Source organism: Heterodontus francisci, chromosome 1, assembly GCF_036365525.1.
Source record: "Heterodontus francisci isolate sHetFra1 chromosome 1, sHetFra1.hap1, whole genome shotgun sequence".
NCBI classification, from domain to species: Eukaryota; Metazoa; Chordata; class Chondrichthyes; order Heterodontiformes; family Heterodontidae; genus Heterodontus; species Heterodontus francisci.
Window position 1 is genome coordinate 272,271,901 of NC_090371.1, and position 15,293 is coordinate 272,287,193.

At 41.8% G+C, this 15,293-nt stretch overlaps 1 long non-coding RNA gene across 1 annotated transcript in view; it reads left to right on the forward strand.

The window, feature by feature from the left end:
• Positions 1-8,854: 8,854 nt before the first annotated feature.
• Positions 8,855-15,293, forward strand: part of LOC137376502 (uncharacterized) — a 130,369-nt gene continuing 123,930 nt past the window's right edge. Inside the window, exon 1 of the long non-coding RNA XR_010976261.1 lies at positions 8,855-8,890. This is a non-coding gene — a long non-coding RNA (uncharacterized lncRNA). The remainder of the gene's footprint in view (positions 8,891-15,293) is intronic.

The window sequence follows — 15,293 nt, forward strand, 5'->3', positions numbered from 1 at the left end:
TTCTGCTTAAATTTAATTGAGGATCACCTCCAGGTGATGCTACCTCCAAAATCATTTTTTTTGTCTGCATAACTGTGCTCCATTTCCATATTTTCAGATAAGCCACATCAGCTTGTACAGAATACAGAAGGGGTCTTCACAAATACAGTCATCAGCAGTTGAAACAAACAACCCAAACTGATATCAGATCTGTTTCAATCAATCAAACCAAAAGTCTGAACACTGAACCTTTGTATCCAGAATTGCAAATCTTTTTTTTATTCGTTTGTGGGATGTGAACATCGCTGACTAGGCCAGCATTTATTGCCCATCCCTAATTGCCCTTGAACTGAGAAGTTTGCCAGGCTATTTCAGAGGGCATTTTAAGAGTCAACCACATTGCTGTGGGTCTGGAGTCACATGTAGGCCAGACCAGGTAAGGACGGCAGATTTCCTTCCCTAAAGGACATTAGTGAACCAGATGGGTTTTTACAACAATCGACAATGGTTTCATGGTCATCATAAGACTAGCGTTTTAATTGCAGATTTATTAACTAAATTCAAATTTCACCATCTGCCTTGGTGGGATTCGAACCCATGTCCCCAGAGCATTAGCCTGGGCTCTGGATTACTAGTCCAGTGACATTACCACAACACCACTGCCTAAGGATATGCTGGGAAATAGAAATGCAAATTAGTGCAGTTTCAGATTATCAAGATTGAAGTTTAGACACTTATTGAGCTATTGTTGAGGGACTGTTACCCTACATTGATGATTTTCAAACTTCACTGTGTGGAGGATTCTGCTGCTGTTGGTACATTCCCCGGTACTGCCTTGTCCTAACTTCTGAAAGATGGTGTCAGTGATCCAATGTAAAACCGTGCTATTGCTGTATAAAATGTGTTTGTTAGTTTACTGCAATGGAAATTGTGCTCATGTGGGGACAATTTTAGCTGAACCCATGTAATGGGAACAGGCACATCTCCATTGACGTCCCTAGGGGGTAATATTGGGCAGAGATGGGGAAGGGGTAAAATCGGTGGTCCGCCTGTTCCCATCAGTTTCCCGTCTGACGAGTTTGGTCAAAACTACCCCCAATAAGTCAAGAGGTTCAAAGAAATATAGGCATCTGATGACGGGTAGTTAAAATTGCGTGCCTTTGGGACCCTCGAAATTTTCACTATTAGCTTTCAGGGACCCGAATTTTAAATTCTCTGCCTTGCATTCAGAACCATTGGCAGATGTTTTAAAAATGACCTTGTTATGCATATGGACCAATTATATCCACTGATGATTCTTCCACTTGCTGTTGCAGTACTTACGTGAGCAGCATTAGTGTCATAATATGTCACCAATGTATTCACTTTCTTCCAAGCTGTGATTGATATATGCAGTACTGCCTAAAATAATAGTTGCTACACTGGGAGTTACTGCTGTAATTGGATCTCTGTATTCTGCTTATGTTTATAAATCCATCAGAATGTCTCAATTGCATTACAGTTTTGTAACTCCCTATGCACTGATTGTATCCTGGATATTTAATTTTATATCTGACAGCCTCAAGCAAAGTTTTCATAAATAAGGTATAAATTGGTAATTTACTGCTATAAATGTATTTTCTATTCAACTTTTAATGTAACACAAAGTTTTGTTATTGGGCATACCACATCAGAGGACATATGGAGTGACATTGTGTAGTCAGATAAAACTCCAAGTGCCGTATACAGTGGTGGGTAAAAATTATAGCTTTGAGAATGTATAACATCATCTCCATGCATAGACATAGGCGTGCACATACAGGTTTGCAGACACATGCGCACACGCGCGCGCGCGCACACAGACATAGCCACATGCACACACAAACGTGCATATGCAGAGACGCCCATACACATGTATATTATTAGTGTATCATCTGTGCCGGCTCTTTGCGAGAGCAATCCCCAAATTAATCCCACCTCCCGGGTCTCTCCCCATAACCCTGCATCTTTCACTGTTTCAAATATTTATCCAATTTTCCCTTAACAGATGCAATAGTTTCTGCCTCAACCACTCCCTTTGACAAAGCATTCCCTGATACAACTACCATCTGTGTAAAGAAATTTCTCTTGACCGCTCTCCTCACTCTCAGTGACAGTTTTAATCTGATGGCCCCTTCATCACCGAATCGCCAAGCAGAGGAAATAGTCCTGCTGTCTTCATTGTTAATCAAACCACATTGGAGATCAAAAGAAAGACTTGCATTTATCTAGCATCTTTCATGATCTTAGGACATCTCAAAGTGCTTAACAAATTAAGTACTTTTGAAGTATAGGCACATTTGTAATTTAGAAAGCACAGCAGCCAGTTTGTGCACAGCAAGGTCCCAGAAACAGCAATGAGATATCTTTTTTTTTTAGTGATGTTGGTTTACCAGAATAGCAGGAGAACTCCTCTGCTCTTCTTTTAGTGACATGAGATCTTTTACATCCACCTGAGTACACAGATGGCGTTCTCATCTAAAAAAACAGCATCTCCGGCAGTGCAGCACTCCCTCCACACTGCACTCGAGTGCCAGCTATGGATTTTGTGCTCAAGTGTCTGGTTTGGGCCTTGCACCCATAACCTTCGGCCCCGAGCAAGAGTGCTGCCATTGAGCCATGGCTGACATCTTTCACTATCTTGCAGTAAGTTCAGAACAATTCTGTGTTAAATGTAAGGATCATGAAACTTGAATGCTCTGGCAGTATTTACGTGGCTCATCTTACTGGCAATGTCGCAAATATTGTCAGTGGACTGGACACGTTACATTTTGTGTGATGTTGAGAAAAGAAGATTCTGACCTTCCCTATCATTTTCAGATTACTTTCAATAGAAACCTGTACTCTTTCTGGTTTCTTTGAAAAGGCAAAACCAAGAAATCTCTCGAGAAATCAAAGATCAATGAGATCTATCTGCACTGTTAAAAGTGACCCAGAATAAAACATGAAAATCGATAGCAGAAATTCATGCAGGTAAGAAAGGACAGTGAGCCTTCGATCTCCCACTGTAACTTAGATGGAAGTTCAGTGGAAACCCAAGAGAAACATCTTACACAGCCATTTCACCAAGGATTTCTGCAGATCCCTTCAGAAATTCTCGCCAGAGTGTTTTATAATGTACTAATTTGCACAATACTTGGAATAACCTTTTTACTGACCTGAGGCATTACTAAATAAAGTATTTTGTGCAATGCAAATGCTGCCTAAATTGTTCTTAGTCTACAATTATGGTAATTAAGGATTATGTAATTAAATGCCAAGGGAAAGCTTTAAGAACTTTAATCCTTGTTCCCAAGATTACAATCTAGTCCCAGGCCTTCCTGTACTGGGTCTAATCTCATTTGGCTATTATCCAACTTTGGGCAGGAACGTCATCATGAAATCCCAACCTGTAGAGGAGAAAGGTGAGCTTGCATAGCTCACCTTTGTTTGAATTGTACTTATTGATGTGTATGCATAAAGTGTCGCAACAGGATTTTAGAGAATTTACTAGAGTTTAGAAGAATGAGAGGGGATCTCATAGAAACCTATAAAATTCTAACAGGACTAGGCAGGCTATATGCAGGGAGGATGTTCCCGATGGCTGGGGAATCCAGAACCAGGGGTCACAGTCTCAGGATACGGGGTATGCCATTTAGAACTAAGATGAGGAGAAATTTCTTCACTCAGAGGGTGGTGAACCAGTGGAATTCTCTACTGCAGAAGACAGTGGAGGCCAAGTCATTAAATATATTCAAGAAGGAGATAGATATATTAATGCCAAAGGGATCAAGGGATATGGGGAGAAAGCGGGAGCAGGGTACTGAATTAGACCATCAGCCATGAACTTTTTTGAATGGCGGAGCAGGCCTGAATGGCCGACTCCTGCTTCTCTTTTCTATGTTTCTATGTAGAGAAATCCGCAGCACAGGCCTCCCACTGTCACTGTGTTCTTGTCATGGGTTGAAAACCACAATAAAGGGTTAGAGGAATAAATAGAATGGTTAATTAACTGCTCTGTTGAAAGCCAAAGTGCGATACTCTGATCGAAATGCACACCTTGTTTTGTCTCCCCACATCTAGTAATGTGAATGTAGAATTCTTCACCAGGACCTGAAAGAAGACACATGGATCATGGTGAATTTTGCAGTAACCTGGATGGGTTATGCCCGATAACGTGTGTTTTTAATTCCACATCCTCGTTGTTGAGAAAACTGGCTGTTTTTCCTTCCGATGCGGTTGCTAGTTTGTATACAGGCATTTTTGAACTGTAAGTGAGAAATTCCTTTCAGGAAAAACTTTGAGATCACTTACGAATCTTTAAAGTCTTGTTACAAATGCCAACCTGTTATTCGAACATTGGTACTTATTCTAATGCTGGGCCAAGATTTATCAAGAATGTCTGAGGTCTGCTGTTGAATGCTCTCACTTGATTGGAATAGAATTTCCCAGAGAAATTGGGGAAGAGGAGAAGAAGGAATCTTTCCCAAATACACTGAGTTATTTTACATGAGAATCAGCCAAAGCTTCACTGTAATGGCTTCAGGGGTCTTCAACAGCAGTGTAGTGCATTTTTTCAAGATCTTAGCTAGACCATCTCAGCCTTTGTGACCCATACCTTTGGGTCATGGACACAAAGGCTGGGGCCAAAAATATGGAATCTATTAAGAACTTGTACTAATATAGCCTCTGTCACAGCCTCAGGAATCCCCAAGTGCTTTACAGCCAATAAAGTACTTTAGAAGCATAGTCATTGTTGTAATGTAGGAAAAATGCAGTGGTCGATTTGTGCACAGGAAAGTCCCAAAAAAGCAATGACACAAGCAACAAGATCATCTGCTTTTGGTGGTGTTTGAGAGATATGTAGCGGGCAGATGACTGAGAGCATTCGGCTGCTGTTCAAATAGTGTCATGGAATCTTTCACGCCCATCTGAGCAGGCAGATGAGGCCTCGATTTAACATTTCATCCAAATAAATGGTGTCTCTACTCAAAACTGGTGTTATGGTACTTCACGCAATTCCTGATTTAGCGACTGTAATTTGATTTCCAAAAAATTATTGTTATCCTGAGGAAAAATTCTTTTGCATTTCCGATTGGTGTGTTGCACGAGCCCTGGGCATCAATACGACATTGTCCTCTGTTGTTTAGAATAACTTTACAAGGTTGGAGCCAGTAAGTGGGATGACCTAAGAAATCAATATAAGTTACCATAGCTGGTGCTTAGGATTGTGAGCACTTCATTAGTATGTAAGACATTCTTCTGCCTCCCATTCTGTGCCTAGCTTCCATCCTGGAGATGAGGGGATCCTGGAACTAGACTCTCAAATTCAGATTCAAAGTGGCTAAACTGAATTAATTTGAGAGCAGTAACATCACCCCATTGTTCAAAGTATTTTATTCTGGAATTGAACTAGTCTTTCACTGTAATAAAAATAAAGTGCTGAAAATACTCAGCAGGTCAGGCAGCATATGTGGAGAGAGAAGCAGTTAACTTTCAGGCCATGAAGCATTAACTCTCTGCTTCTGTCTCTCCACAGATGCTGCCAGACCAGCTGAGTATTTCCAACACTTAGTTTTTATTTCAGATTTCCAGCATCTGCCATCTTTTGCTTTTATTTTAGTCTTTTACTGCCTTGAGTGATCGGAGAAATTCTTTCATCAATAGGTCATCTGCAGTGTTTTAAATGTACAGTCTGCTTGGCTGCTGTAGGCCTCAGTTGGGTCTAGTGGGATTATGTGTTGAGAATGGGAACATTTCACAGTAAGCCCAGGGGTGGGGGGCACATGACTGGCATCGATAATCTTCTGAACTCTCTGAAATCAAGCTGTGCGATAGAATTATCCAGCCCATCAAGCTACTTGCTTTGGTGGGAATGGAGATGATTGCTGATGGCCTGTTGAATGAAGTATCTATCACCACGACCATACTTATATTACCAGTGCATGGGCTGACACTGCAGGTCTCCTTTGCATGAACTGAAGCCGTAAAATTGAGGGCCGGGGTCATCTTGTTGGGTCCGGCAGTGGTTGCCTATCTTTGAGAAACCCCAAGCCTCCAGATGCAACAATCTTCATTGTCAGATACCTGCGCCTGGGTGTTTTGGCAGTTACGGATAATCTGGGCAGGATTCTACAGGGCCCCTGGTGGCAGGTTAGGAGACGGTTGGGTGGGATGGGGTTCCTGGTAAAATGCCAGAGAGCTGTGTCACGAGGACTCCCCGATGCTGTCCTGCCACCAGGCCATTATACCACCATGGGAATGGCAGCAAATCGGCTGACTGAAGTCAGGCAGCCAATTTGAATAATTATTGACCCAAATGAGCAGCCTCCTGCGGGGGTGGGAGGGGGCATTTCATCTGGAGGCTCCATGGCCCAAGAAGGAGGCTCCCAGCAGCAATGAAGAGGTTGCTGCTGCTGCCCGCCCGTGTGGGAACAGTATCCACATTTGTTCCTGACATTTGGATTTACCCCCTGCCAGTAAAATACCGGCCTATAACTGTGGTGCCACCAGACATCCTTGACAGTCCTTATCTGCTCTATTTGTGCTTCTCCATGAAATTAAGTGTTAAGGTAGCATAAACACAATCCCAATTGCTATGAACTTTCCAATCAACACTGCTACAACCAGTTTCTGATGCTTAGAAGGGAATAGAAAGCAGAAATATTAGGGATTAACCCCTTAACAACGTTAAACCTCAACTTGCATGAAGAATAATGTCATCACACGGTTTGAGTGAAAATGGAGCACTGCCTGTGTAACAACCTTGCAAAAACTTTACAGCAGTCATTCAAGAGGTGTGAATCCTGCACTCATTGAGATCACTGGCATGTATCATATAATTGCCAATTAACTTAAATAAATTTCTTAATCATGTGCCAAAATACTTTGTGGATCTATGGTCAACATTCAATAGCCAATCAAACAATCCTTATCTTAGGTACCAAAGCTATTAAATAGAATTTGATTTAGTGTAGGTAGAATAGAGGTCTAATTCATTGGATCACTCTGAATCACATGCTTATGATCCCTGGTGGGCTTTATGGAAGAAGGCAAGATTATTGGGCCAACCATGACTATTAGTAGAGACCTGAGTAAATGTGATGGAAAGGCCAAGAAGGAAGGGAGAAACCTTGACAAGAGGAGTCTTGCACTCTACACAAAATGAACTTGGTTTGGCCGCCTATTTTAACTTTGGTCCAGAACATATACTTTGCAACTTTGTCACCAGTGACATCCCCCTTCCGAGCCAATGTCTTAGGTTAAATGTGACAGTCTGCAACCTCTGTTTCCTATTTGTCCCCAAGCTGAGCTTCTGGCTCCATATCCTCTCCGTCACAAATATTGCCTACCTCCACCTCTGTAATAATGGTTGCTTCCACTCCTCCCTCAGGCCAACTACTGCTGAAAACCTCATCTATTCTCATCACATCCAAACTCGATTATTCCAATGTGTCTTGACCAGCATCTGTAAGCTTTTACTCATCTAAACCATCCTATTCACATTATATCCCACACTTATTGCTCACCCATCACCCCATTCCTTACTAATTTACAATGACTGTCAGGTGCCAAGAGCATCAAACTCAAAATGAGCATCCTTGAGTTAAACCCTTCATAACCGTCCCTCCATATTTCTGCAATGTCCTGCAATAGCTACAATCCTACCTGCTCCCCGAGCTCTCTATTCACCTGACTCGGGCCTCATTAACATGCCCCTTCCCTTTGCCCCATGATCAGAAGCAGTGCCTTCAGCTCTGCAATACTCTCCTTAAACCATGTCACCTCTCCACCTCCAAGACCTTAAAATCCATCTCTTTAATTTGACCAGTATCAGCCATGGTTCAGTTGGTATCACTCTCGCCTCTGAGTCAAAAGGTTGTCCCAGTCCAGCACTGGAGCACAAAAATCTACATGCCGTCTTTTGGATAAGGCATTAAACCTTAACCCTGATTACTCTCCCAAGTGGATGTAAAAGATCCCATGGCACTATTTTGAAGAAGAGCAGGGGAGTTCTCCCCAGTGTCCTGGTCAATATTTATCCCTCAATCAACATCACAAAAACAGATTATCTGGTCATTATCACTTTACTGTTTGGAGGAGCTTACTGCATGCAAATTGGCTGCTGCATTTCCTACATTACAACAGTGACTACACTTCAAAAGGTTTTCATTGGCTGTAAAGAGCTTTGGGACATCCTGTGATCATTAAAAAGCACTATAAAAATACACGTCTTTTTCCTTTTTGAGCTGTTGGTCACTCCTCCAGATGTCTCCTTTAGCTTGGTGTCCATTTTCTGTTTCTTGCTGCTCTGGGATATTTTTCAATGTTAAGTGCGTATATAAATGAAACTCGTATAATTAATAAATCCAATAGGGAAATCAGAAGAAAGGTCTTTATCCAGAGAGTGGTGAGAATGTGAAACTCGCTACCACATGGAGTGGTTGAGGTGAATAGCATCAATGCATTTAAGGGGAATCTAGAGAGAAAGAAATAGGAGAATATGCTGATAGAATTTGGTGAAGTAGGGTAGTAGGAGGCACAAGTGGAGCCCAAACTGGTCTGCATAGACCAGTTGGGCGGAACGGCCTGTTTCTGCACTGTATGCACGATGTAACTCGATGTAAGTGGACTGTTAGATGTACATTCCTGCATGCAGTTAGTGTCTATGGTACATCTTTATAGTGTTTCAGTAATAATCATGTATGCTCATGCCTCCAACTGGTTTGTTTGTTTAGTTCTAGTTTAGCCTCGTATCTTATCTTGCTGTTCTGTTTGTTCTTGTAGTAACCTAGCCAACCTTGTACAGCAAATGAAGCAATCACATTCAGTTTATAAATTGTGCTTTATCTCTCTCTCTCTCTCTTATTTTGCGATCAGTTTAAATAAGCAGACCCGATGATGGAGAAGGCAGGTAATGTGGCAGATCACTGCTGCCTTTTACTTTGCAGTGAAGTGTTTAAATATCAGTTTTAGATTGTGAAACGTATGCACCTGTAAACTAAGACAATGACAGGAAAATGTCTTCAACCAACACAACAGTTATTTTTCAAAGGTGTTATGATTTACCTTTTAAAATGAAGGATTCGGATATTTAGTGAATTTTTTTGTGGGTTGTGGGTGGGTGGGCGCGCAGCAGTGTTGAAGTGTGGTAGAGTGCAAGAATTTTGTTCCAAATTCTGGGGATGGAGTTGCTTTAACATTTGGGGTGGGACATCCCAGGCCTTTAGAGATGCAACAGGAGCACTCATTCTGTGAAGGTGGGGGAACTCGAACAGAACCATGCTGCATGGGGAGGGATGGCAGTTTGGAAGGAAGAGGCCTTTATTAAACTGAAGAGAATGTATCCTTCGGGAGTTGAAGAGGCAACTTAAAAATGGCCGTCGATCCTTCTGGAATGGTTTGCTGAGTTCCTATTTCACTTGGGATCTACTCTCCCAAGACATGAGATATACCAGGAACAGCTCCAGATACCCCACTCCCCTACCTCCCCCCACCTAAACCTGTTACTGGGACATGCATGGAAGACACAAAATGATGAAGGGAAAATGGAGTGGAAACCTTCCAATTTGGGTTCTGTTCTCCCTCTTCCCCACCACTACCCCTGCTCCCTAGAATTTCAGATCCAAATTCTTTTAATTTCCATTACTGGATCCAAAAAGTTAAAGAATTTTATAGGTCAAATTGTTGTTGACAATCTTTGTTGCATTCTGATCTGACACAGGGCCAAACTGCATTGATGAATACAAAAATCACCCTGCACAAATGGGTAGGCCCTCAGTGGGTCGGTGCTGTCAATCTGTGCTACAAAATTTGCCAGTATATTTAATCTGAAACCATGTCAAGCCCACTTGGTAAGTCATGAAGTTGGTTTTGCCATTAGGAAGGACAAGATCTTGTCATGCACCTGCCCCTGCTGGCCATTCCAGAGCATTGCAGATGATTCTCAAGGGCCAGAGACCCAGGACGAAAGCATCTTCCCATTCAGCTGTTTATGGACTGAAGTTTGGTATGGACTGTGGGAGGGGCCATACATTAACAATGTGATTTAAAATACAATTATTTAAAATGTACTGGGTTTCAATAAAATTCTAATTTTGGGTTTTTTTAGGCTGTATGTAGGGAACAAATTTACAGATGGTTGTTACGACCAGGTGAGAGACGTCTAGGGTTCCCTTTCAGCCTTCACCTGGTCTTGCTGTAACAGAATTTAATTTTAAACACACTGTGTTTTTAGCTCCCCCTTGGTGAATGGGTTCACTGCTTTCCAATCATAAGACAAAGAAACCAGCACAAACAGACTTTCTTAGGTTCAAAGAAGAAAAGTTGAAATTTCTTAACCTTAAATTTAAACTCTAATTCGACTAATGCCTACGGATACACGTCGCGCCCACGCTAGCATGCATACGCGATACACATATACAAATAGAGACAGAAAAGAGCAGAAGAAAAATAAAGTGGAAAAATTTGAGGCAATATCTGAAGAGTTTTTGTTATGGTTCTTCAAGCTCACTGTAGAGTCCCTGATTGTACGTAAATCTTGCTTTTCATTGGGGCCCAGTATTCTTCTTAAACCTTGTTTGCTGTAGGAGACTTTTCTCTCTTGGGGTTCATGTGTCTTCTTGGATTCATAGGCTTGTGAGAAATATGGGAGCAGACAGGAGAGATCTTCTCAGTTCAGGAGCAAAGAGACTTCATGAGTTCAAACTGTTTGTACAATTCAGAAAACCCCAGGTTGTCAAGCAGGTTAGTCATGTGACTAACTCATCTGACCACACCTTAGCAGTCTCTGGAATGCTCCTCTTACACAAAATACCTGGTAATCAAGATCCATTGTGCGTTAAATGTGACAGGGAATGGTCGTTTGTCCTTCCAATCACCATCTGTTAATATGCAAATATCTTTTCCAGCCACGGTTGATCTGTTTAACAAGTCCTTTCTTCACCCCAGTAACAGTATAAAATCAATGTTCATGACAAAATTAATGTGCCTCATTCTTGGCAGGTTGGGGCCTAGCATGACAATTGCTTCTTGGGATGTGGGCTGGCATTTATTGCCCAACCGTAGTTGCCCTGAGAAAGCAATGGTAATGATCTTACTTCATAACCATTGGACTCCTACTGAGGATAGACCTCTCTGTGGCCCGAACCCTAATGTAGACAGTGGGTGGGAAGGGAAGCACAGTCTGCTCTGGTCAATGTAGTGCGAGAAATAACTTTTATTCACCAGTCAGATTTGGAATCAGCATTGAAGGGCCCATGTACGCTGAGGGTTGCCAACTTTCCAGGATTGCTCTGGTGTCTCCAGGGTCTAAAGGTTAGGTGTGGGCCGTGGCTCAGTTGGTAGCATTCCTGCCTCTGAACGACAGGGTTCAAGTCCCACTCTAGGACAGGAGAACAAAAATCTAGGCTGAGGGTGCAGTACTGAGGGAATGCTGTGCTGCCTTTTAGATGACATGTTAACCTGACGCCCCATCTGCCTGCTCGGGTGGATGTAAAAGATCCCATGGCACTCTCTCGAAGAGGAGCAGGGGAATGGCCTATGGTTATCTGTCAATCAACATCACTAAAACCAAATTATCTGGTTATTATCATATTGCTGTTTGTGGGAGCTTGCTGTTTGCAAATGGGATGCCATGTTTCCTACATTACAACAGTGACTACAGTGACACACAGGGTGGCACAGTGGCGCAGTGGTTAGCACCGCAGCCTCACAGCTCCAGTGACCCGGGTTCAATTTTGGATACTGCCTGTGTGGAGTTTGCAAGTTCTCCCTGTGTCTGCGTGGGTTTCCTCTGGGTGCTCCGGTTTCCTCCCACATGCCAAAGACTTGTAGGTTGATAGGTAAATTGGCCATTAGCAATTGCCCCTAGTGTAGGTAGGTGGTAGGGAAATATAGGAACAGGTGGGGATGTGGTAGGAATATGGGATTAGTGTAGCATTAGTATAAATGGGTGGTTGATGGTCGGCACAGACTCGGTGGGCTGAAGGGCCTGTTTCAGTGCTGTATCTCTAAAACTAAAAAAAAAACTAAAACTTCAAAATACTTCATTGGCTGTAAAGCACTTTGAGAGTTCCGGTGGTTGTGAAAAGTGCTATATAAATGCAAGACTTACTTTCTTTATTCATTTTTTGGACACTGCTGTGAGCAACCTGGAGAAAGTCCAGAGGCATTTTTTATTGTGGATTTTCCTTGAGCACCTTTTGTTTATTAGTTCTAAAAATATTGAACATGGCGATAAAAGTGTGCTTGATTGACAGACTAGAATCATCCCGTCAGGTAAGGAAAGGTCTATTCGCTTTCCCATTGGTCATGGAAAGGCAGTGTAGTATGAGTATAGGCATGTTGGGCAACCAATGGCAGGGACAGGGTGGTTGGAGGCAGGAGGCCATATGTTGACACCTCCAGGAACATGGTTGGCCACCCTATGTATACCTATACTTTCCGCTGTTAATACAGCTGATGTAACAGGGAGGGGAGCAGATGGGGAAAAGAGCCTGGGATCCTGACAAATAATCAGTCAAATTGGTGATAGGCAGGTGGAGTGCAGGCAGAAGAAATTCTTGCTCTTAATCCAGAGGGAATATCTCTTTGGATCAAATAAAAGGCAGGAATCTCAGTGTAAGGGATTCCGTCCCAATTTCCTGGTCCACTGCACCCAGTCTGCCAGAATTTGGCACCAGAATTTGTACGCTCACTTGTTTTTTGTTTGAACTGCCTCTATTCTGATCCTGAGGTTGCAGATTGTCATAAATATTGCCACGACAATTAAATTGGGAAATGAAAGCAAAAGCTTAAATGAACAGCAGGCCCTTGGCATCTGGAATGGAGGAAAGATTCATGATGAAAAAATTCCAGCAAAAAACATACTGCCCTATAACATATGGCCGAATCGAATAGCTAGTCAGCAAGTTCTGATAACTGTAGGAATTAAAAAATGAAAGCTTAAATGAACAGCAGGCACTCGCCATCTGAAATATGCAGAACAATTTATGATGGTAAAATTTCAACTGGAACATTACTGTGCCTTTGAAATTCTGACATAACAAACTGTGCATTCCTAACAGTGTCTGCTTCTAGTGCTACCATCTGTGCTTGGGTTACAATAAAAAAGATGAAGAAAACTGTATGTTTAGCATGTATCCCGAGGAAGAGATGGATATTAAGGAGTGTGCAATCGTACAGGACATAATGCTGAGGTTATTGAATTTGTGTGGGTAATTGACATTGAGGCTGAAGGTATGAAATGTACTGCCATAAAGATCAATCTTTTCTATTCCCCACAAATCACATTCAATGCGAGGTTAATAACTAAACATGACTCAAGCTGTTTTCTTAGTCCGATGAATTATATCTTCTTAAATGAGCAGAATTATTTTTGTAATGTAACCTAAGAGTCCCAACAATAATATCTGCTTGTTTGGGCCTGAGTATGATGAGTAGATATGGATGGCGACCGACTCAACCACAACAGAAACCTACATTAAGGAGGTTCTTGTGAGTGGGATAAACTCCTCGTGGCAAGGAATTGGCCCCATTGAACAAGATCCATTAATAACACTTGACACATGGTTAGTTGGAGCATAGCGACATGCTTGAGCAACAGAGTGGGTCTAACTGCCTATCCTGCAACTAAAGTGCAAATCTGACAGAAAATAAGAGAGCATTAAAACACTGGTCAGTTTTTTTTTTTCCATTTATGATCAGATGAGGCAATTGATGCCACAACCTATCAACAGCATTGTTATGCTGACGTTTTTTACAAGATGGGTTGGAAATTTTGTTTTTAATTAAATTATATGAGGTGTTTACTTGGGAGTAGTTTTCATCACAAGGAGATATGGAATGAGAGCCAGCCATTTACTCTTTGAGCTCCTTCCTTCCTTCCGATTGTGTAGTGTTACTCTCAATTCATCTCCTGAGCAAATTGGAGAACTGAGGTCGAATTCCAAGAAGATTAAACTCTTGAGTTTAATCCCTGATCCCTGGAGAAAATGAAATAAAATCTCTAGACTCTGTATCAATCTCTCATTAAAATTTACATTACTCAACCTTGGCCAGTTGCATTACTCAGGCAATACTTCTATAGTCCCAATGGACTGAATGTGTGGTGTTCCACCAAGGGTTTGATCATTCTGGTCTGTATTCTTCCTGACAGCTTTCAATCCTGCACTCAACCAGATGTTCACCATAGGGGATTGTATGTTTGTAGACACTGAAATCCATTCATTAAAACAATTCTAAAATAGCACAAGTTTGGTTATGATCGCTTACTTCAGTGGAAAGGAAAATTGAATAGGGTGTAGAATGGGCAGCTGATTAACTAACAGCCGTTTTGAGCACCCCCTCTGCTCCGCCACTCACTGAAGTTATATTTTTACTCCCTATGACTCTACAATTCTATAAGGCCTTCATTGTTCTCAATAAACAACCTTTTTCAGCAAATTTTCATAAGCGTCCCTATATAGTCCTCCAACACTGGATTCTCGACTCCCTTGCTCCAGCACTGATTACTACTTGGTTAGTCAGTATGCTGCTGTCCTGTGGGATTCTCTCAACCAGTTCTCTGCACTTTGCCACCTTCTCTCCCAGTTTTCAATAACCTCCACAACTGTGTCTTTAGCCCTCTACCCCAGCCTTTGTCTCTCTCCTTTAAAAGAAAATACAGACACCTTCTTTCTTCCTGTCTTCCTATGTACATCTAGTGTGAGATAATGCATTGACCTTAATAACGATGGTCTCTCATATAGTGTAGACCCATTTCTCATTTCTTGGATGATACTCACACTTGTAAAGGGCACTACTTTTCTCCCTCCCATTGCCTGCACTTAAAATCTGGATGCTTTACAACTCTATTAACTTATTGTGCACTATTTTATAATCTATTCCTGCCAATTGATGCCCAATCATTGTTATTAATATGGCATGGTTAGCTAGCTTATTCTGCGTTAATAATGCAACAGACCTCAAAAAGTAGAACAGAACAAAAACTTACATATAACTGACTTAAAAAAATAGCAACTACAATTAACTCCTATTTAACACATTCTTAATGTACTGAAAGGAATTTAGACCCTCTCTACACTTGCTTCAATAACCGACATTGTTGTTCCTTTGAATTGGTACCAATCAAAGTAATATTAATTAGAATTAGAATTAGAACATTACAGCGCAGTACAGGCCTTTCGGCCCTCGATGTTGCGCCGACCTGTGAAACCATCTGACCTACACTATTCCACTTTCATCCATATGTCTATCCAATGACCACTTAAATGCCCTTAAAGTTAGCGAGTCTACTACTGTTGCAGGCAGGGCGT